General features: G+C 41.3%; 1 protein-coding gene across 1 annotated transcript in view; it reads right to left on the minus strand.

The window, feature by feature from the left end:
* odad2 (outer dynein arm docking complex subunit 2) overlaps positions 1-24988 on the minus strand; it is a 374269-nt gene that overhangs the window by 17434 nt on the left and 331847 nt on the right. The gene's annotated exons all lie outside the window — the stretch shown is intronic.

A 24988-nucleotide genomic window follows, 5' to 3' on the forward strand; every position in this document is an offset into this window, starting at 1 on the left:
CTCCCTGATTAGCCAGAACAGTAGAAAGTTCCAAACAAATCATCCAAAAGGTATAAAAACAAGAGTTCAGCTGCAGACCTCTCTTTTGGAACTGGTCTTGGAATTGTCCGAGTCCTTCTGAGGAGACTAGCATGGCAAGAGGCCAGGTGATCATCCAGAAAAGAAACACAGGAAGAAAGCAGCTTCGTAGACTCAGAGACAGAGCCACAAAGAGAATGACTGTATATATTTACAAGACACAAAATTGCCTTAATAGTAGGAGACGGGGGTGGTAATAGATGCTTGTTGTTCAGACTGGAGGCCTGTGATCAGTGGTGTGCCATAGAGAAAGAACCAGATCAACTATTTTATTTATATAAAATATTTGGTTGAGAATGTAGAAGGCATGATTAATAAGTTTTATGGATGACACCAAACTTGGTGGCATAATGGAATGAACAAGGTTTCGAAGATAGAACAGGATCTTGAACAACTGGGCCAGCAAGCTAAGGAACGACACATAGAGTTTGATTTAGATAACTGCAAAGTTTTGCATTTTGATAAGCCAAATCAGGGCAGGGCTTACACAATTAATACAAGGTCATAGAGTGTTTTGAACAAAAACCCTAGGGGTGCAGGTCCATAGTTCCTTGAAAGTGGTGTATTTGTAGACAGGGTGGTGAAGTATTTAGCTTGCCTTCATTGGTCAGAGCACTGTGGACAGGAGTTGGGACACAATGGCACAGCTGTAGAAGACACTGGTAAGATCACATTTGAGTATTGTGTACAATCCTGGTCAACCTACAAGAGGAAGGATGTTGTCAAAGTAGAAGGGTGCAGATAAGATTTACAAAGGGTTACCAAGACTGGAGGGTTTGAGTTAAAAGAAGAGGCTGGATAGGCTGGGGTTATTTTCCTGGAACATAGGAGCTGAAGGCTGACCTTATAGAAATGTAAAAAATAGTGAGGGGCACAGTTAGGGTGAATAGCAAAAGCCTATTTCACAGGATAACAAAGTCCAAAAGTAGAGGGAATAGGTTTAAGGTGAGAGGGGAAAGATTTAAAAGTAAATCGAGGTGCAACTTTGTCACATAGAGGGTGGTGCATGTAGGAACAAGCTGCCAGAGGAAGTAGCCGAGGCAGATACAATTACAACATTTAAAAGGCATTTGGACAGGTACATGGATAGGAAAGGTTTAGAGGAATAGGAGCCAAATGCAGGCAAATGTGTTAAGTTCACTTTAGGAAAGCATGGATAAGGTAGGCAAAAAAATCTGTTTTCATGCTGTAAGATAATGACTCTCAGCAGATGTAACATTTACACATGTCATTAAACAGCAGGCATAAAATTGTATTTTAACATTGGAAAGGAAAAGCAGCAACAGTTACTGCTAGTTCACAAATTCATTGTGTTGCATTTGGGGGAAAAATTGCCTTATTTGGATGGGAAACCATGTTTCTAACAATGATGTATACTCTGTATAGGAAAGCTCTTTTTAAACACACACTAAAACAGTGCTGCTCTTAAATTTTTCAATTCCTCTACAGTGGAAAAGATAAACAAAAGCAATCCTTGCTTTTATATAGAGCTTTGCTATGTACTACCTTCTAGGTAAGTGCTAAGTCCAAGTAAATCATCCTGACAGTTTTATTTATCTCCTGCATAAATACCAAGAATAGAACTTGCATTCAATTTGGTGCCTTTCACTAACTTAAGTCACCATCATAACTTAACTACATGTAAACATGGGGACAGGCATTGGCTATTCAGCTCCGTAAACCTGTTTCACTAATTCATTAGATTATGGCTGCTTCACAACTTCTCTCTAACATTTCCACTTTTGATCCATATCCCTTGATGACCGTATCCAACAAAAATTTCAGTCTGAGTAGAAAATGTCACTTAATCTAGCACTTACAGGGTGCCGTAAAAAGTATTTTTCTTTTAATCAAATTGTTCAGAGATGTTATTAAACACCTCTGGTGTAAGTGGAATTTGGAAACCCAGCCTCCTTGTGTAGAGGTATGGACATTACTGCTGCACTACAAATTGAACCATAGCCAACACTACATCATTGGCATTAAAAGTTGGGGTTTAGATAGAATGGAGCTTTCAAAAGAAATGGGTGAATAGGATCAAATTCAAATTTAGTTAACCTTATGAATTAAACTTCTCCCAGAACTAAAATAAACTGTAGGTTTTCAGCACTTAGATTCTGTTAGATATTATTAATTGCCAAGACACAAAACTACTAGATTGTCATGAAAGAACAGTTTATTCACTGCTGTCTTTGCCTGTCTGACATTTGTGACAGTCTCCAGTTTAGGGATAACTAAAAATAAATCTTTAATAAAATGATAGTTGAACTAACCATTATCAGAAAAGTATCAGATTGTCATAAAACATGATGCCTTTACCAATCCGATGTTCTGTTTTGGCCCATCATGTCACCCACTTGTCCTACCCATATTTGGTAAGGATGGAACAATGGAAGTTAGCAGCAATCACTGTGGTTCCATGAAATATCAAGACTAACAAAGGCAAATTTATTTAAATAAGAAATGGATGATCACCTTATGGGGATTGTATTATAGACCCCCCAATAGTCAGAGGGAAACTGAGAAACAAACTTGTAAGGAGATCTCAGTTTTCTGTAGAATAATAGGGTGGTTATGGTAGTGAATTTTAACTTTCAAACATAGATCAATTTCCATCAATATTTACTGTGGAAAAAGACATGGAAGATACAGAATGTAGGGAAATAAATGGTGCCATCTTGAAAAATGTCCATATTACAGAGGAGGAAGTGCTGGATGTCTTGAAACGCATAAGAGTGGATAAATCCCTAGGATCTGATCAGGTATATCCTCGAACTCTGTGGGAAGCTAGGGAAGTGATTGCTGGGCCCCTTCCTAAGATATCTATATCATCAATGGTCACAGATGAAGTGCCAGAAGACTGGAGGTTGGCTAACACGGTGCCACTGTTTAGGAAAGACTGTAAGGACAAGCCAGGGAACTATACACTAATGAGCCTGATGTCGGTGTTGGGCAAGTTGTTGGAGGGAATCCTGAGGGACAGGATGTACGTGTATTTGGAAAGGCAAGGACTGATTAGGAATAGTCAACATGGCTTTATGAATGGGAAATCATGTCTCACTTCTTCAAAAATCTCAACCAAGTTTATAACAAAGAGGATTGATGAGGGCAGAGCGGTAGATGTGATCTATATGGACTTCAGTAAGGAGTTTGACAAGGTTCCCCGTGGGAGACTGGTTACCAGGGTTAGATCTCATGGAACACAGGGAGAACTAGCCATTTGGATACAGAACTGGCTCAAAGGTAGAAGACAGAGGGTGGTGGTGGAGGGTTGTCTTTCAGGCTGGTGGCCTGTGACCAGTGGAGTGCCACAATGATCAGTGCTGGGTCTGCTACTTTTCATCATTTATATAAATGATTTGGATGTGAGTATAGGAGATATAATTAGTAAGTTATAGTTAGTAAGTTTGCAGATGACACCAAAATTGGAGGTGTAGTGGACAGCGAAGAAATGTACCTCAGATTACAATGGGATCTTGATCAGATGGGCCATTAGGCTGAGAAGTGGCAGATGGAGTTTAATTTAGATAAATGTGAGGTGCAAGATTTATACACTTAATGGCAAAGTCTTTGGGAGTTTTGCTGAACAAAGAGACCTTGGCGTGCAGGTTCATAGCTCCTTGAAAGTGGAATCACAGGTAGATGGGATAGTGAAGGCGGCATTTAGTATGCTTTCCTTTATTGGTCAGAGTATTTGAGTACACGCTGTACAAGACATTGGTTAGGCCACTGTTGGAATATTACGTGCAATTCTGGTCTTTTTCCTATTGGAAAGATGTTGTGAAACTTGAAAAAGTTCAGAAAAGATTTACAAATATGTTGCCAGGGTTGGAGGATTTGAGTTGTAGGGAGAGGTTGAATAGATTGGCGTTATTTTCCCAGGAGTGTCGGAGGCTGAGAGGTGACCTCATAGAGGTTTATAAAATCATGAGGAGCATAGATAGAATAAATAAACAAAGTCTTTTCCCTGGGGTGGGGGAGTCCAGAACTAGAGGGCATAGATTTAGGGTGAGAGAGGAAAGATATAAATGAGATCTAAGGGGCAAACTTTTCCACACAGAGGGATGGGTATGGGCTGCCAGAGGAAGTAGTGGAGGCTAGTACAATTGCAACATTTAAAAGGAATTTGGATGGGTATATGAATAGGAGGGTTTGGAGGGATATGGGCCGGGTGCTGGCAGGTGGGACTAGATTGAGTTGGAATATCTGGTTGGCATGGACCGATTTGGACTGAAGGGTCTGTTTCCATGCTGTATATCTCTATGACTCTGTGACTAATTATTGTAACCATTAAGGGGTCAAAAAGGATTAAGGATAGTATATTTTGTGTTAAAGATTATTGTAATTTTGTTCCTAATAAAAGTGGGAATGTTCTGCTTTGGTATCGGCTTGTGTTCATATTGATTTCAACACTTTGGTATTGTAGGACATCTAGGCAAATTTATTCATAACATTCTGTTTGGAGTTATCTGCAATATATTTAAAAAGGAACCAGACAACAGCATAAATTCACTAAAGATCCTTAGGCAGCACCTTCCAAACCCATGGCCACTTCCACCTGGAAGGACAACAGTAGCAGGTACATGGGAACACCACCACCTTCAGGTTTCCATCCAAGGCACTTACTATCCTAACTTGGAAATATATTTTTGATTTGTTTTGATTTATTATTGTACCCAAGTATGTGAAAAGTTTTGTTTTGCATGCAATACACACAGATCATATCATTCAAAGTGCTTAAGTGTAATAGAACAGAGCCAGGAAAACAATGTTATGACTGCAGAACACACATTCTTGTTGGTGTTGGTGTTGAGGTTTACTGTGGAGGATGTGCTGTTGCCTATTCTCACTGATTGTGGTCTGTGGGTCAAGATGTCAAGGATCCAGTTGCAGAGGGTAGAGCAAAGATCGAGGTGTTGCAGTTTGGAGATTAGGTTGATTGGAATTATAGTGTGAAACCGGAGCTGTAATCAATGAGTCGGAGCCTGATATAGGTATCCTTATTATCCAGATGTTCCAGGGATGAGTGTAGGGCAGGGAGATGGCATCTGCCATGGACTTGTTGCGCCGGTAGGCAAATTGCAAGGGATCAAGGCAGGCTAGGAGGCTGGAGTTGATAAGGGCCATGACTAATCTCTTGAAGCACCTCATACTTATGGAGGTCAGAGCCATCAGGTGGTAGTCATTTAGACATTTTGCATTATCCTTCTTTTGCAGCGAGATGAAGGTGGCCTTTTGGATGCAGGTGGGAACTTCAGATTGTAGTAAGGAGAGGTTAAAGATATCAGTAAATATTCTTGCCAGCTGGTACATGCAGAATCTCAGTGCATAGTCAGGGACTCTATCTGGGCCAGTCGCTTTCCATGGGTTCACTCTCAAAAAGGCGGATCTGATGTCTGTAGTGGTGACTGAGGGAACAGATGCATCCAAGGCTGTCAGGCCAGGAGTGACACCATTTCATTGACCTTCTGAAATGAGCATCAAATACATTAAGCACATCAGGAGGGGATATATTTTTGTCTGCTGTTCTATTCTGCTGTCATTGTAATCCGTTATGTTGTGTAGGCCTTGCTACAGACGATGGGTGGCTATGTAGTTAGTTTGAGTCTCTAGCTTAGTCCAATATCGCCTCTTGGCATCTCTAATGACCTTATGGAGGTTGTATCTGGATTTCCAGTGTAGATCAGAGTCATCTGACTTAAACACTGCACACCTCGACTAGTAGGTAATGGATCGCCTAGTTCATTCAGTTTGGAAACATTTAGATTAACTTCTTTGGCTCGCAGTCTTCTACACGATTGTTAATGAAGTCTACAATGATAGTGGCACACTCATCTAAGTTGGCACTGAGTTCTTGAATATGGAGCAGTCCACCAATTCTAAGCAGTTCCACAGAATCTCATCTGCTGCCTCAGACCAGCACTGTACTACTTTCTGTACTGGGTCCTCCTGTTCCAATTTCTGCTTATTAGCCGGCAGGAGGAACACAGCATTGTGATTTGATTTTCCAAAGTGGGGACCAGGGTATGGAGTGGCAGACACCTTTAATGGCTGTGTAGCAATGGATTTTCAGCCTTCTTGTCGTTCAGGAGACGTGTTGATGGTATTTTGGTCACACACTCCTGACGTTGGCCTGGTTGAAATCACTGGCATCTCAAATCCATTTGTAATGGCGCATATTTCTTCAAGAACACACTTCACTTCTGCATGAGCTGGGATGGAGAGTGCTGTCAGGACAGTGGAGGTGAACTCACACAGCAGGTAGTAAGGAGGGCACTTCACTGAGATATTCTAGGTCAGGAGAGAAGTAGCTCACCAGAGTCACTGCATCAGAGCACGAGGAGGTGTTGATTAGGTAGCAGACCTCATTGCTCCTTGCCTTGCCCAAGGACACCATGCAGTCCACGCGATGTATAGACAAACCATCATGTTGTAAGGTACAGTTAGGTGTAAAACAGAACACATAGCAGTCTCTCAGTTCCCTCTGGAAGATAAAGCTTACTCTTCTCAGTTGCTCAGTGATTATTTGCATGTATTTATAGTGCATAAAATACTTAAAACTTTGGATACTGATAAACTGTATCGGCGCTGCCTCGTGCTCCCACGAGGAGGTTGAAACATCGATGACTGTATCGGCGCTGCCTCGTGCTCCCACGAGGAGGTTGAACAATTCATCAACTTTACGAGCACCTTCCATCCCGACCTCAAATTCACCTGGACTGTCTCAGACTCCTCCCTCCCCTTCCTAGACCTTTCCATTTCTATCTCGGGTGACCGACTCAACACAGACATCTACTATAAACCGACTGACTCCCACAGCTATCTGGACTACACCTCCTCCCACCCTGCCCCCTGTAAAAACTCCATCCCATATTCCCAATTCCTTCGTCTCCGCCGCATCTGCTCCCAGGAGGACCAGTTCCAACGCCGCACTGCCCAGATGGCCTCCTTCTTCAAGGACCGCAGATTCCCCCCAAACGTGATCGACGATGCCCTCCACCGCATCTCCTTCACTTCCCGCTCCTCCGCCCTTGAGCCCCGCTCCTCCAACCGCCACCAAGACAGAACCCCACTGGTTCTCACCTACCACCCCACCAACCTCCGTATACAATGTATCATCCGCCGTCATTTCCGCCACCTCCAAATGGACCCCACCACCAGGGATATATTTCCCTCCCCTCCCCTATCAGCGTTCCGCAAGGACCACTCCCTTTGTGACTCCCTCGTCAGGTCCACACCCCCCACCAACCCAACCTCCACTCCCGGCACCTTCCCCTGCAACCACAGGAAATGTAAAACTTGCGCCCACACCTCCTCCCTCACTTCCCTCCAAGGCCCCAAGGGATCCTTCCATATCTGCCACAAGTTCACCTGTACCTCCACACACATCATCTATTGCATCCGCTGCACCCGATGTGGCCTCCTCTACATTGGGGAGACGGGCCACTTACTTGCGGAACGCTTCAGAGAACACCTCAGGGACGCCTGGACCAACCAACCGAACCACCCCGTGGCTCAACACTTTAACTATCCCTCCCACTCCACCGAGGACATGCAGGTCCTTGGACTCCTCCACCGGCAGAACATAACAACATGACGGCTGGAGGAGGAGCGCCTCATCTTCCGCCTGGGAACCCTCCAACCACAAGGGATGAACTCAGATTTCTCCAGTTTCCTCATTTCCCCTCCCTCCACCTTGTCTCAGTCGGTTCCCTCAACTCAGCACCGCCCTCCTAACCTGCAATCTTCTTCCTAACCTCTCCGCCCTTACCCCACTCCGGCCTATCACCCTCACCTCGACCTCCTTCCACCTATCACATCTCCATCGCCCATCCCCCAAGTCCCTCCTCCCTACCTTTTATCTTAGCCTGCTTGCACACTCTCCTCATTCCTGATGAAGGGCTTATGCCCGAAACGTCGAATTTCCTATTCCTTGGATGCTGCCTAACCTGCTGTGCTTTAACCAGCAACACATTTTCTACTTGAAAAGTCTAGTCAATTGACAGTTTTATAGGGTTGTGGATGCATTAATTTCTTTCAAAAATATGAACGGGCAATTTTTTAAAGCAGTTTCACATTTGTCATTGTTACAATGAGGTTAATTAGTTCAGCACAGAGAAATGGGTGAGTGGGCACAAAAAGATCATGAATTGAAACGCAGGCTATAAGGCCCCAAAGGGAATGGGTGGGAGGAATGACTTGGCACTGAGTTGGCATTGAGACAGGAGGTGACATTGAGAATAAGGTATTATGGAATTTGAGGAATGTGGGTAGAAGGCCTACAATATCCCAAACAATTAGAATGAAATCTCAGAGAACCAAGGCAAGCCTTTTAACAGTCCACCTCAGAACTCAGCTATTGCTTGGTTGTGTCCAATATGTCCTGGGAATCAAGGCCTGAATCAATCTTGGACCCACCTACATGGACCAAACATAGTGAGCAAAGAGGTACTTTATAATGATGCGTTTCTGCTAAGTTTAGAGATTTCTCAGCTTGAGCTACTCACCTCAGTAAAGAAAATCCAGATCAATAGCATTTCAGGTCAATAATTTTTCATTTAAGCTGGAAAGGATTAGTGATATAACAGGGGAAACTGATATCCAACAACTCCCCAAATCCTAAGACTCCAAGCAGATGATTGTGTACTCAGAAGTTACAGCTGAAAATGTGTTGCTGGAAAAGCGCAGCAGGTCAGGCAGCATCCAAGGAACAGGAGAATCAACGTTTCGGGCATAAGCCCTTCTTCAGGAATTTTTATCAGTGGCTTCTCCCTCAACTTGGACGTACCTTCCCAGGAAGGTCAGGACATCAGCCGCTGGAACATAGGGGTTGTACATATGGATTGTAACAACCCGACTCCTCTGTGCAGGAAGCACACACAATGGGATCACCGACAAGATGGAGAATAGCGGCTCCCCTTCCTTCTCCTTGAAGACCTTCAGGAGCTGCTCGCACTGCTTCACACTTCTGAAGGTCACATCAAAGTAGCCTACCCCAGGGAAATCCTGCAGGCAGTACACATCCGCTGCAGTGAACCCACAGCATCCCAACAGCACTTTCCCCAACATTCCTGAAGAAGGGCTTATGCCCGAAACGTCGATTCTCCTGTTCCTTGGATGCTGCCTGACCTGCTGCGCTTTTCCAGCAACACATTTTCAGCTCTGATCTCCAGCATTTGCAGTCCTCACTTTCTCCTACTCAGTTGTTACACCCAGGATCTTGAATTGGCAGTCACATAAAATTAAATGAGAGATCAATCAGCTTCAGCTGGTTTGGTAGATGTTATCTCTTTTAAGTGCACAAAGATTGGGAATGGTTGACAGGAATATAGGAACATAAGCCTATTAAACCATACAATGAGATTAAGGTTGACCTCTGGCCTAACTCATATATCTGCTTTTGCCTCATTCCACTTGATACCTTTGCTCAACAAAAAAAGTCTCTGAGATTTAAAATCAACAACTAATCCTGCATCCACTGCCATTTGTGGAAAACAGTTCCAAATAGCTACTACTCTTTGTGTGTAGAAGTGCTTCCGAACATCTCTCTTGAATAATCAGACTGCTTTCTAAACGGTGAGAAAATTAGTAAAGCCAAAGTACGAAGGGATCTGGGAGTGCTAGTCGAGGATTCTCTAAAGGTAAACATGCAGGTTGAGTCCGTGATTAAGAAAGCAAATGCAATGTTGTCTCTTATCTCATGAGGGTTGGAATATAAAAGCAGAAATGTGCTACTGAGACTTTATAAAGCTCTGGTTAGGCCCCATTTGGAGTACTGTGTCCAGTTTTGGTCCCCACACCTCAGGAAGGACATACTGGCACTGGAACGTATCCAGCGGAGATTCACACGGATGATCCCTGGAATGGCAGGTCTAACATATGAGGAACGGCTGAGGATCCTGGGATATTATTCATTGGAGTTTAGAAGATTAAGGGGAGACTTAATAGAGACATACTAGATAATACATGGCTTGGAAAAAGTGGACGCTAGGAAATTGTTTCCATTAGGCGAGGAGACTAGGACCCGTGGACACAGCCTTAGAGTTAGAGGGAGTCAATTCAGAACAGAAATGCGGAGACATTTCTTCAGCCAGAGAGTGGTGGGCCTGTGGAATTCATTGCCACGGAGTGCAGTGGAGGCCGAGACGCTAAATGTCTTCAAGGCCGAGATTGATAGATTCTTGTTGTCTCGAGGAATTAAGGGCTATGGGGAGAACGCTGGTAAGTGGAGTTGAAATGCCCATCAGCCATGATTGAATGGCGGAGTGGACTCGATGGGCCAAATGGCCTTACTTCCACTCCTATGTCTTATGGTCTTATGCCCCTAATTCTAGAATCCTAAATCAATGGAAACAATTTATTTTTATCTACCCTGTCCTTTCCTGTTAACATCTGAAGACTTTGATCAGATCATCCTTCAACCTGCTGAATTCTAGAGAAATCAAGTCTAGTTTGTGTAATTGCTCCTCGTAACTTAACCCCTGAAGTGCAGGTATCATTCTTGTAAACTCATGTTGCATTTACTCCAAGGCCAGTGTATCTTTCCTAAAATGTGGCTCTCAGATCTGCTCACAGTACTCCAATCAGGGTCTAACCAGGGTTTTGGATAACTGCAGCATAACTTCTGCATCCTTGTATTCCAGTTTCTTCCATATAAAGGCCAGCATTCCATTAGCTTCCTTGATTATTTTCTTCAGGCATTTGTGACAGTTAAACAAACGATGCACCTGAATGCCCAAGTCTCTTTGGACATCCCCTGCATTTAATTTCATACCATCTAGAAAGCATCCTGGATAACCTCACACTTGCCTACTTGAATTTAGTAGGACAACAGCTCAAAAAATAGAGACCAGAAAATTTTGTGCCACTTCCAGAACACAGTCATGATGCCAAGTTAGCAAATGGTCAGTCATCAGTGAAGTGTCTAGGACCATACACAGTTGAACTCCCATTGTTATTTATGGAAACATGAAGGCAGATCTTAATAGCAAGAAGCAGGACAGACTAGCTTTCAAGCATTTATGGAGGTAAAGAAAAATGAAAAGAGAAAGTCTGTAATAGAATGGAGGCAGGAGAGATTACATGACAAAAGGAAATGACAAATGTTTTGACTATCCTAATCAATCTATTCTGTTATCCCTTTAATTGCCTCAATATCCTCCCTGAGGTGTGCAGCTAAAATGTCATTTAGTACTACAACTCTGGTTTTATCAATGGACTCTAATTTTATTTGAAGTGAAAACTGCTGTATTTAGACAATGTATATTGCTCATGCATCCGTTGAAAGTGAGTCCCTGTTGAACACACTGGGAATTGGAATTATTTTTAACTATTAACTTGAATAATGTTTTTGATGCTGAGACCATTTTACTTTCCAAACCCAAATCTCTAACATAGTACTGTTGCTGTGTTTTATTTTCTGTTTTGAATACTTCTGCAATCCTTATGAATAACAATATCCATTGTATTTACAAAAATCCTACGGCTTTTTGAGTCACTGCACCTGTGTTTTCATCTCATTCCTTCTGTACCATAATTAAAGATCCAGACACAAACTAGCACTTTATTGCTTAATTGGGTTGGCTGGTGTAAATAATATTACCTTCTACTTGGTCAGTACGAAATGTTTTATGTAAACATGCAACAAAATGTGTTTTAATTTTTTTATAGAACAAAATATTTTCAATATACGGGTCTTATGAACAATGTATTTAATTTATTGAATGAAGGCTTGAGACGTAAAACAATCACTGCGTTAATCTTTTTTATATTTACATTCTAAAGACCTTACTGTAACTCATGTTAACAAGAATGTCTAATGTACTTAAAGAGTACTGCCGTTTGAAACATTTGCTGGACTTTACAATTGTGAGAGGCTGCTCTGTATAGTCATGTGGTTTTACTGGGTGCCAAATCGGAAGGAGAAGACATTCTCTGCATTTTACACAGAAAGATAAATAGAGAAAAGAAAACAGAGGAAAGATGGAACTACTGGATGTGAATATACTTAGTTGCTTCAGTATTCTGGCACCCTGCAATGATCTGGTTAACTTGGACAATGGTTATCTTTCCATACTAATTATAATTTGATTTCTTGCATTTTTCTCCCTGAACTGAATTCATAAAATATTCTGCTCACTTTGAAAACTTTCTGCAATAATATTAGTTTAGACCAGTTAGTTGCAAACCAAAAAAAAAGCTCAGATTCACTGCTACCGCTGTACAGTCTTAGCAAACACATAGCTTACGGGGACAAGCTCTTTTTTGTGTGGCTGAATGACACTTGGAGTGCCAAGAGTACCTTTATGCCAGCTCTAGTGCCTGTTATTCAAACATAGCCAAATCACAGGTCTCTAGAAGCACAGTCAAGGCAAAGATAAGGGAGCCTCTCACTGCTACTCTCTCCCAGCTGGGATTTGACAGACTATAATGCAGTACTTTGTTAGATATTTCAGTTTCAGTAACTTGATAACTTAACACGCATTTTGAAAATTTAACTCCAGCCAGTGGTCTAGCTCTAAGAGATTCCAAGGCTTCTTGACCTCCAGAAAGAGCATTAAACATGCTTCGTCTTTTTGGCACTGTTTCAAATAGCAGTGCACTGTTCATGTACAACCCATTTTACACAGAGATGGTGTGATTTAAATGTGTAAAGGCAGTAGGCTGCTGTTTTCTGTTCATCACTATCAAATCCAAAATGAAAAAGTCCATGCCTGACAATTTTCAAACTTAACTCAAAACAAGTGGATTAGATTAAACAAGCCATTCATTTTCATTAGCACTCCCTTAAATAAACAAAGCACACAGGTAGAGTGCTTGATTTCCATTGCCTCCCATCTCTGTCAAACATTTGAGTGTGAGGTGATGGAGCATCTTGATGAATGTTGCCAGAGAGGATTGTATTCTCTTGAGTATACTTTGACAGAAATATTGTTCTCATTTACTCCTTTCTTTTTATGCTGTCAAATTAACTACTAATTTACAGCATGGGAGATTCCAGCACTGTCAAAATGCCAAAGCTGCACACTGCACCTCCAGCCTAAACCCTGGAGCCAGCATTTACAGCTAAAACAGTTGGGAATGGCTGATGCCAAGCTGCAAAAGGATGAAATGGCAAAATACACCTGAATCAGTCGTTCCAAAAACAAGCAACAAAAAGCAACTATGACATAATATTGAAATAAGCATGAAAAGAACCAGTTAACTAAATTTAGCAGGTGAAAAAATAATTTATTATTCAGAATATTTCAACATATTCTGTTATATACAAACCCTAATAGTGTTATAAATAAAATTTATTTGTTTTCATTAAGTTTTCACAATTAGTGGGCGGCACGGTGGCACAGTGGTTAGCACTGCTGTCTCACAGCGCCTGAGACCCAGGTTCAATTCCCGCCTCAGGCGACTGACTGTGTGGAGTTTGCACGTTCTCCCCGTGTCTGCGTGGGCTTCCTCCGGGTGCTCCGGTTTCCTCCCACAGTCCAAAGATGTGCAGGTTAGGTGAATTGGCCATGCTAAATTGCCCGAGTGTTAGGTAAGGGGCAAATGTAGGGGTATGGGTGGGTTGCGCTTCGGCAGGTCGGTGTGGACTTGTTGGGCCGAAGGGCCTGTTTCCACATTGTAAGTAATCTAATCTAATCTAAAGTCTGAAATTCAAATTGATGCTACATACCATTAATTATGGCAGTAGTAATTTTTGAATAGTTTCAGTGGAAATTACCGATAATTATCCATCTTGTGTAATCTAAATCAATTACTGAATGAAGCTTATCAAAGAACCTTTTTAACATAACAATGAGTGAAAGCTGTCTTCAAGAATTTATGATTATAACAAATAATTGCCAAAAGCCTGAAACCAATCTACAGTAAAGGGCAGTATCCATAACTTTCAGACAGAGGAACAATAATGAAGCTTTCAATAAAAAACAGTGAGACACCAACATATGTGTCAAGTCAAACTGTCTGGTAGCTCATATTCTTTGTATGCATTCATGTTCACACTATGTGGCTGTTAGAATCTATAGCATACAAAATAACTGGGAAGAATTTAGTGGAGTGAATCTCCCAGTCACTTTCAATTTACTATCATTATAAACCAAAATTTATCACTTGTGTAAAACATTTTAACTTTTTTACATTTTGAAAATCATTCATAGATTCAAACAAACGTTACTTTCTATAATCAAACATCGATATATCCATTTCTACATTTGTAAAAATAAACTCAAGCATCGAGGCACCTTGGGTTTCTATAACATAGTGAAATAAAACTTCTAACATCATTTAGTAAATTAAATCACTTGTTAGTAACTAGAAATGACAGTTCATTACTGAGCTTACCATCTGTCTATTGTGTCCAAAATTTTCAATGTTTTAATAAACCATTTGAACACAAAATTTGTTTCCAACATTCTAATTACAAACATTTCTATCGCACATTTCATAAAGAATTAATGGATTCCAATTATATTATTGAAGAAAAATACTTCAGCACTTTGATCATTAAGATTTTAAAGTAGGATCAGTAACATGACAATAAATTATTGGATAAAGTAATTCAAAATGCTAATCAAATTTGTTCATGTAAGACTTTAAATATAATTTACCAGGTTTATATTTAAGCTATTAATACGCATTACATTCAAAATTGCATTTTAATTATAGAGTCAACCTATGTTTTTAGCACCAATGCAATTAGAATGTGATCACTTCAAAGTTAATACTGGCATTGATAAGTCAAAGTTACTTCTATGTGTGTCATCTGAGGCTTTGTGGTGACACCATTTTTCTGAGTTGAAATGTCATGGATTCAAAAGCTATTCCTGAAACTTGAGTGCACAATTAATGTTGACACTTCTGTGTTGTTTGGTTGCTTTCCATTAATAACTTACATATTACTGAATGAAAACCTGCATTCTAAAGATGAAAGACTTACTGTATGACACTGTAATCTTTTGCTATAAATTCTGTGTCGTATGATCTTATACTCCACAGCCACCTGATGAAGGCACAACGCTCTGAAAGCTAATGCCTCCAATTAAACCTGCTGGACTAAACCTGGTGTTGTGTGATTTTTAACTTTGTCCACCTCAGTCCAACACCGACTCCTCGACATCATAATACAAATGATTATAATTTTTCATTTTATACTCTCTAATAATTATAACAAAAATATCTTTTGTAAATAGATGGAAATTAATTATTTCACAATCTAAATCAATATATTGATCATTATTACAGTATTAGCATTACCACATACAAATCAGAAAGTTGAAAGCATTATGGTGTACATTGCGTGAGAACTTTTTTTTGCAATAAAACGATAATCCTTTCACATCAGTGACTTAATTAGTGTGTTAAAGGGGAGGGACATCCTGGACCGATGATGGAAAATAATCTTTAATATGTTGATTTGTGACAGGTGTGACAAACAATAAAAACATTTTAAAAAATCAGGATAATCAAGGATTCATTTTAGTTCAGAAAATACAACAATTGGAAGTTATTGAGGCTGTTCAGAGAAGACCTGACTGGTATCAGAGCCAATATAGTTTCTGTCCTAAAAAAGTGCATAGTACAGTTCAGAGAAAGCACAGTTACATTAGTGTAAAAGTTTAATTTGTGAAACTTCCAAACTAAGAATATTAGGTGAGAAATCTGCTGGTCTAAAGTCTCAACTCGAAGTTTTGTGAGCAATCATGTAAGAAGACATCACAATTCACAGGATAGGTATGGTGTGAATCAGTTAAGTTGAATATGCAAATTTCAATATAGAGTTTAATATCTCTGTATTTCAGGTTACGTAATAGATAATGTAGAAAAACAGAGTAATAATTCATTTTGCTGTGTGTTTTAAGATCTTTCAAAATGTGTTCACATTTATGTGGAATCCACATTGTAGGAGGGATATGATAGCACTGGAGAGAGTGCAGAGAAGATTTACCAGGATGTCTTGGGCTGGAGAGCTTCAATGATGAAGAGCGATTGGGCAGACTGGGGTTGTTTTCCTTAGAGCATAGGTAATTGAGAGGGAACATAATTGAGACGAATAAATTTATAAGGGGCATAGATAGACAGGAAGGAATTTCTCCCTTGATGGAGGAATCAATGATCAAGGCATAGATTTAAGGTAAAGGACAGTAGGTTTAGAGGAGATGTGAGGAAACTTTTTCTCAGCAGAGATTGATGGGAATCTGTAACTCAATGCCTGTAAGGGTGGTAGAGGCAGAAACCCCCCCATAACAATTAAGAAGTGTTTAGATCTGAACTCAAGATTCAATAAAAACAAGGCAATGGGAAACGTACTAGAAAATAGGATTTGAATAGTTAGATGGTTGTTTTTGACTGGCGCAGATGCAGTGGGCTGACGGGCCTTTTTCTGTGCTGTATATCCCTATGGTTCTATGACCCTCTACACAAAATTGTTATCTTAAAATGAAATCATTAAAAAGAATCGGGAATTCTGTTCTTTGATTCCCAGATTGGCTGAGAATACTTTTCTGAGCATTTCAATTATATAACTGGAACAAAATACCATGATATTTTTGTACGAAGAAAGAACATCTTTAATAAAGATTATCAACTGCAACTCATAAAACTGTTTTAATTACTTTATTTCTTGAGTGAGTATGTGTGCATGTTCTTTCTTGTCTGAAAAGAATAGGAACCTGGATATTAATACATATAGCTTTCAGTACATGCAAGTGTAATACACTGCATGCATGAATAACAATGCTAAATTGGTTGTCAGCATGATTCTTTGTACACAGGATTATTTAGCAAACCGAAAACAAAGCTTCTGTGCGTCGGATTGGTAAATAGACTAGTTTGTTTTAGTTTTCAGAAGTGTCGTTGGGAATTTAGAATAGTGGGAATAGAGGTTAGGGCAATTGAATGTTCCTCCTGCAGAATATGGGAGGTAAGGGTCCCTGCTAATTGAATTGGTGGGAAGTACACCCAACTCCAGCTCCTTGAAAACCACATTACGGAACTGGAGCTGGAGCTGGATAAACTTTGGAACAGTCGAGAGATGGAGGGGGTTATTGAGAGGAGTTACAGAGATGTGGTTACACCTCAAGTAAAAGAAGAAGGTAGATGGGTTACTGTCAGGGGACAGAAAGTGAACCGGCAGGCAGTGCAGGGATCCCCTGTGGCTATTCCCCTCAACAACAAATAAACCATTTTCGATACTGTTGGGGGGGAGCGACTTACCAGGGGTAAGCAATGGAGCCCAAGTGTCTGGCACAGAGTCTATCCCAGTTGCTCAGAAGGGAAGGGAGAAAAGGAGCAGAGCATTAGACACTGGAGACTCCATAGTTGGGGGGCAGATAGGATGTTTTGTGGCAATTAGACAGACTCACTGTTGGTATGTTGCCTCCCAGGTGCCAGGGTTCATGATGCATCTGATCGTGTTTTTGGGATCCTTGAGGGGGAAGCAGAGCAGTCCCAAGTTGTGGTCCATATATGCACCAACAACCTATGCAGGAAAATAGATGGGGGATTTAAGGCAGAAATTCAGGAAGCTAGGATGGAAGCTTAGAGCTAGGATGGAAACTTAGAGTTAGGACAACCTCTGGATTGTTGCCCATGCTACGTGTTAGTGAGGTGAGGAATAAGGAGAGAGAGGAGTTAAACACGTGGCTACAGGGATGGTGCAAGAGGGAGGATTTTGGACTCCTGGGTAATTGGGGCTCTTTCTCGGGTAAGTGGGACCTCTACAAACAGGATGGTCTTCACCTGAACCAGATGGGTACCAATATCATGGGGGGAACGTTTGCTAATATTCTTCGGGAAGGTTAAAACTAATTCAGCGAGGGGATGGGAACCAAAATTGTAAATGTAGTTCAAGTATCCAGGAGGTTGAGGGTAGTGAGGGCCGAAATAAGGTTTGAAGGGTGCAAGAGGGCACCAGCTTGCAAGAAGTTGGCTTGAAGTGTGTCTACTTCAACACCAGAGCAGCTGAAATAAGGTGGGTGAACTTGCAGCATGGGGTGATATCTGGGATTTTGCTGTGTGGCCATTTCAGAGATGTGGATAAAGTGGGGACAGGAATGGTTGTTGCAGTTTCTGGGATTTAGTTGTTTCAGTAAGAACACAGAAGATGGTAAAAGTAGAGGGGGGAGGGAATCGAGTTTAAGAGCCGCGAGGTTTTGGTACAGCTCTACAAGTCCCTGGTGAGAACACACTTTGAATACTGTGTCCAGTTCTGGTCGCCCTACTATAGGAAAGGTACAGAGGCTTTGGAGAGGTGCAGAGAAGGTTTACCAGGATGCTGCCTGGACTGGAGGGCTTGCCTTATGAAGAAAGCCTGAATAATCTTGGACTTTTTTCTCTGGAGAGAAGGAGGAAGAGAGGAGACCTGATCAAGATATACAAGACAATGAGAGGAATAGATAGAGTCAACAGCCAGAGACTTTTCCCCAGGGCAGGATTGACGGGTACGAGGGGTCATAGTTTTAAGATATTAGGGGAAAGGTATAGAGGAGACGTCAAAGGTAGGTTCTTTATGCAGAAAGTTGTGAATGCATGGAATGCGTTGCCAGCGGTGGTGGTGGAAGCAGAATCATTAGGGATATTTAAGCGACTGCTGGACAGGCACATGGAGAGCAGTGAGTTGAGGGGTGCATAGGTTAAGTGATTATTTTTTACATTAGGATTAAACCTCGGCACAACATCATGGACCAAAGGGCCTGTTCTGTGCTGTATTTTTCTATGCTCTTTGTCTAAGGCCTAAAGAAAGAGTTAAGAAGAGCCAGGAGGGGACTTGAGAAGTCACTGGCAGATAGGATCAAGGAAAACCCTAAGGGGTATATCAGGAATAAAAAAATGACTAGAGTAAGATTAGGGCTAATCAAGCATAGTAGTGGCAAGTTTTGTGTGAAGTCAGAGGAGATGGGGAGGTGCTAAATGAAAAAGATCGGGCAGACGGGATTGAGGCACACAAAGAAGAGGTGTTAGCAATTCTGGAAAATGTGAAAATAGATAAGTCCCCTGGGCCAGATGGGATTTATCCTAGGATTCTCTGGGACACCAGGGAGGAGATTGCTGAGCCTTTGGCTTTGATCTTTATGTTGTCATTGTCTACAGGAATAGTACCAGAAGACTGGAGGATAGCAAATGTTGTCTCCTTGTTCAAGAAAGGCAGTAGAGACAACCCTGGTAATTATAAGCCAGTGAGCCTTACTTCGGTTGTGGGTAAAGTGTTGGAAAAGGTTATAAGAGATAGGATTTATAATCATCTAGAAAGGAATAAGCTGATTAGGGATAGTCAACATGGTTTGGTGAAGGGTAGGATTTGCCTCACAAATCTTATTGAATACTTTGAGAAGGTGCCCAAACTGGTGGATGAGGGTAAAGCCGTTGATGTGGTGTATATCAATTTCAGTAGGGCGTTTGATAAGGTTTCCCACAGTAGGCTATTGCACAAAATATGGAGGCATAGGATTGAGGATGATTTAGCGGTTTGGATCAGACATTGGCCAGCTGAAAGAAGGCAGAGTGTAGTGGCTGATGGGAAATGTTCATCCTGGAGTTCAGTTACTCGTGGTGTACTGCAAGGATCTGTTTGGTGCGACCGTTGTTTGTCATTTTTATAAACAACCTGGAGGAGAGCATAGAAGGATGGGTTAGTAAATTTGCAGATGACACGAAGGTCGGTGGAGTTGTGGGTAGTGCAGAAGGATGTTGCAGATTACAGAGGGACATAGATAAGTTGCAGATCTGGGCTGAGAGGTGGCAAATGAAGTTTAATATAGAAAAGTGTGAGGTGATTCACTTTGGAAGGAGCAGCAGGAATGCAGAGTATTGGGCTAATCGTAAGATTCTTGGTAGTGTATATGAACAGAGAGATCTTGGTGTCCATGTACATAGATCCCTGAAAATTGCCACCCAGTTGATAGGGTTGTTAAGAAGTGTGTTAGCTTTATTAGTAGTGGGACTGAGTTTCAGAACCATGAGGTCATGCTGCAGCTGTATAAAACTCTAATGCAGCTGCACTTGGAGTATTGCCTAGAGTTCTAGTCACCACATTATAGGAAAGATTATAATTAGAATTAGAATCCCTATAATGTGGAAACAGGTCCTTCAGCCCAACAAGTCCATACCCACCCTCCTAACAGTAACCCACCCAGACCCAATTCCCTATGTTATACTTACCTCTAACTAATAATCTACACAATGGGCAATTTAGCATGGCCAATTCACTTAACCTGTACATCTTTGGATTGTGGGAGGAAACCGAAGCACTTGGAGGAAGCCCATGCAAACACGGAGAGAACGTGCAGACTCCACCCAGACAGTCGCCCGAGGCTGGAACTGAATCTGGGTCCCTGGCCCTGTGAGGCAGCAGTGCTAACCACTGAGTGGAAGCTTTGGAAAGGGTTCAGAGGAGATTTACTAGCATGTTGTCTAGGATGGAGGGAAGGTCTTATGAGGAAAGGCTGAAGGACTTAAGGCTATTTTCATTGGAGAGAAGAAGGTTGAGAGGTGATTAATTGAGACATAGAAGATAATCAGAGAGTTAGATCGGGTGGACAAGTGAGAGCCATTTTCTTCGGATGGTGATAGCCATCATGAGGAGGCTTAGCTTTAAATTGAGGGGTGACAGATATAGGACAGATGCCAGAGGTAGTTTCTTTACTCAGAGAGTAGTAGGGGCATGGAATGCACTGCCTGCATTGGTAGTAGAGTCACCACCTTTTAGGCATTTAAATGGTCATTGGATAGGCATATGGATGAAAATGGAATAATGTAGGGTTAGATGGGCTTCAGATTGGTTTCACAGGTTGGTGCAACATCGAGGCCGAAGGGCCTGTACTGCACTATAATGTTCTATGTTCTATGCTCTCTAGTCAAAGAATCACAATTAATATTGGACATTACTTTGAGAGTTTGTAAACATGGTGATGTATGATCAGTATCTTGCTTGTTGCACATATATTGGAAATAGCAGCAGAAGTAGATCAATCAGTTCCTCAAGCCTACTACAGTATGTATGGGGATTGAATCTATGCTGTTGGCCTTATTCTACACTATAGTCAGCTGAACTAACCAGCCCTTTGGCGGATGAAATTACAATAAAGCAACATGTAAACTTCTCCATTTTCATAACAGAAAAAATTAAAATCAGAATACTTTTTAAATTTAGAGAGACTGGGAAATGCTTCTCTAAAGGGACGTGGATGTCACTATGCATGAAACACAGATAATTTACTTGCAAATATGTAAACAGTTACAAAAACAAATGGTGTGTTAGCTGTGTTACAACAATGATTAGGCTTTAACAATAAATGATTTTGCTAAAATTGTGTAGGGCACTGTGTGCAGTTCATTTAATCTCCTCAGCAAAGAATAATCTCCTCATTTAATCTCCTCAGCCCTGGAGTGAGTGCAATGAAGGTTCTTCAGATAGGTTGATTGCATGAAGGAATTGTCTTATGAGAAGAGATTGAGTAAATGGGGTCTACATTCCCTGGAGTTTAGATGACTGAGACATGATCTCATTGAAAAATATAAGATTTGTCAATATAGATGCTGTGAAAATATTTCCTGGCTGAGCTTCCAAAATATGGGGTCAGTCTCAGAATAAGGCATTGGATATTTCGGATTGAATTGAAGGGAAAATGTTTCAAGTCATTGGAATTCTTCACCCTCATGGATACTCTTTCATTGAATATATTCAAGACAGAGATCAACAGGCCTTTTGAAGGGGAGGTGAACCTGAGGTAGAAAATCAGTTGTGATTTCTTTAAATGGCATGGAAAGATCAAAGACATACTTCAGCTCCTTTTTCTTATAATGTTATGAATCTTTTAATAAAAGATGGGTTAGGATTGTGTCCGTCATTAAAAGGCAATCAGCTCTTCTGACTCACCTTCTAAATCCCTTACACCTGGTTGCTGATGTTAGACAGCCAGCATTGTTGGTTAGGTGGATGCGTGGGACATAGCTTTAGCACTTACGTGATGTGAAAGAAAGTGGGGAAGGTGAGGGATGAGGTGATCAATGTCAGGGGTTGATCACTAACAAGAAATGATGGTGGAGGGGATGATCACTGTCAGCGGGGTGGGGGGTGGGGGTGGCGTTGCAGTGTCAGGATATGTAAGAGGGGCTTCATTCTTGCACGAACCTAGTACCACTGACCAGGTCAGCATTTGTTGCCCATCCCCAATTGCTCTTGAGCAGACTGATTTTCTAAGGCATTTCTAAGGGCAGTTAAGAATCAATCATGTAGTTGTGGATTTGAAGTCACATGTAGGCCAGGAATAGCCAGGTTCACAGGTAGGCCAGAAGATCTCCTTTCCCAAAGGACAGCAGTGAACCAGATGGGGCTTAACAAAATCATGAGATTCCAATTCATGTCATCCAAAAGTTAGCTTGGGTCTCATGGATTACCAGTTCAATAACATTACCAATACTCCACCACGATTCCAACACTAATCAGGTGTTAATTTATCAGGGAGGTGAGGGGGCGATGGAGGAATTGAAGGGGTGGAATAAGGGGTGGGATCACTAAAGAGGGTAGGAGGTGAGAGATGGGATGATTATTGTCATGGAGTAAGAGGAAGTGATCACTGTTGGTAGAGTGGATCTTGATTCTAAGCAAAGAAAGGCTCACCATGGAATGATGAATACTTGCAGATATATAGTCAAGAAACACTTAAACTCAGCAGAATGTGGTATCTACTTTAATAAATCGAGAGCTTGTTTTGACTTCCCTGACCATCCTGCTCCATGAGGAATCTACTGGATTTCAGGTACAATCCACATTTCTGAAGAAGCTGAGATCCAAGTGCTGGTGACAAATGCAGAGCTCAGTCCAAAAACAAAAAAAGTAGAAGGAGCAGAGTTACAATCTGAGATAATTGTCACTTCTTAGATGATTCAGGCCAATGTCTATTACACTAGTGTAATTTGTGTATGGTTTGTAACCATAAGACCATAAGAAATAGGATCAGGAGTAGCCCATTTGGCCACCATTCAATAGGACCATGGCTGATCTGACAATCTATGCATCCGACTTACTGCATTTTCCCGTAACCCTTGATTCCCCTACTAATCCCCTAACAGGCACAAAAACAAAATGCATCTTTCTGCATTAGGAAATGGTTTTCCTCTATCACACCAGACCAAGCGGATCTTTAAGAGTTAAAGATTAAACCTAGTCTATGATGAGCTACATGCAGATAGCCTCATATAACAAGTTGGCCTGCGTTGACAATTGCTCATAAAAGATGATGAGCAGTGGTATGGATTCCACTTAGCTCTCGCAGACAGACAATTGTGGAAGTCTGAAGATTTCTTCAGACACAAGTTTAAGAATCTTACTCAAGCAGACAGTCAGCAGCAGGGAGAGTTTAATGTTCAAGAGCTTATTCTCCTTGGGGCAAAGAAGATTACAAGGTGACTTTACTGAGGTGGTCAACATTATGGATAATTGTGACAGGGTAAAGAAGGATATTCCGTCTCCACTAGATGGTATGTCAGTAACTAGGCATCAACAATTGTCACAATTTTACAATGATCAACAAGAGAGTGAGGAGTGAGACAAAGAGAAACTTCTGTAATCAGAGTTGTTAGGATTTGGAATCTGATGCCTGAGAGAATGATGAAGGCGTATTCTATAGGAGGTTTCAAAAGAGAGCTGGATATTTATTCCTGATGAAGGGCTTATGCTCGAAACGTCGAATTCTCTATTCCTGAGATGCTGCCTGGCCTGCTGTGCTTTGACCAGCAACACATTTGCAGCTGTGATCTCCAGCATCTGCAGACCTCATTTTTTACTCATATATTTGAAAGTGATTAATTTAGATGGCTACAGAAATAGGGCTGGACAACGGGACAGACTGGGTAGCTCTTTCAGGAGCCAAATCTCAGTCGGCCAAATGACCTCTTCTGCATAGTATGATTCTATGAGTCTATGAATCGGTGAACCCTACTGAAGAAAATCTCATGAAAGTCAGAACCTACAGTCAATGGTAAAATTATTTTAAACCCGGTAAGAAATGTACAGTAGCAGGAGAGTGTAAGAAACTTGATGAAGCTGGAGCACTAATCAATGCAAGGCAGTTCCAGATTGCTCGAGGTGTCAGTGGTTTGGAGGAGCTTTCCCAAATCAGGGTTTAACTGTAGAGTGAACACATATCATAGTTTCTGTGATTAGCAAGGTTAAACTTGAAAAATAAGACTGCATTACAAATTGGGAAGCTAGGGGTGAAGAAGGAGTGGGTGAGAGGAGGGGCCCCATATCAGTCATGCCTAGAGGTGGAGGCAAGAGAAGGACCCCGAGACAGGTAGTCAACATCACCTAGAGGAGCAGGCAAGACAAATAATTCTAGGGCATAGGCAGTCAGAGAAATAGTTAAATTAACTCATGCTCACTGATGAACAATTTTTCTTTCTGTTGTCGCATTGTCAGTTTAAAATAAATGATCAGAAAGTAAGTTTAAGGCATGGCAGGACATCTCAACAGTGTGGAATGCCTCTGTCACATGGAGAGTTCCTGATACTTAATGTGGCCTAAATAATCATGTTGTAAGTTATAAGCCTGAAAACTGGAAAAATCTTCAGCAAAGGCTGACCAAAAAAATTGATGAAGAACGAATTGAATATGAACATAAAATAGCAAGCAATATGAACGATTGTAAAATCTTTTATGGGTGTGTAAAAGGGAATAGATTAGCAAAAAACAAATGTGGGTCATTGCAGGCAGAGATTGGAAAATTTATAATAGGAAATAGAAAAATGAAAGGGAAAGTGAATAAGTATTTTGTGTCGGTCTTCAGAGGGAGACATGAGAAGCAGGTTGGACATGTACCTGGCGTAAAAGAAGGTTTTTGTGGTTGTGGTCAATCATCTAAACCCCAAGATATCACTGCTTCTTCTCAGAGTAGTTTCCCCTGCCAAACTATCT

This window comes from Hemiscyllium ocellatum, chromosome 5, assembly GCF_020745735.1.
Source record: "Hemiscyllium ocellatum isolate sHemOce1 chromosome 5, sHemOce1.pat.X.cur, whole genome shotgun sequence".
In the NCBI taxonomy this organism is placed as follows: domain Eukaryota; kingdom Metazoa; phylum Chordata; class Chondrichthyes; order Orectolobiformes; family Hemiscylliidae; genus Hemiscyllium; species Hemiscyllium ocellatum.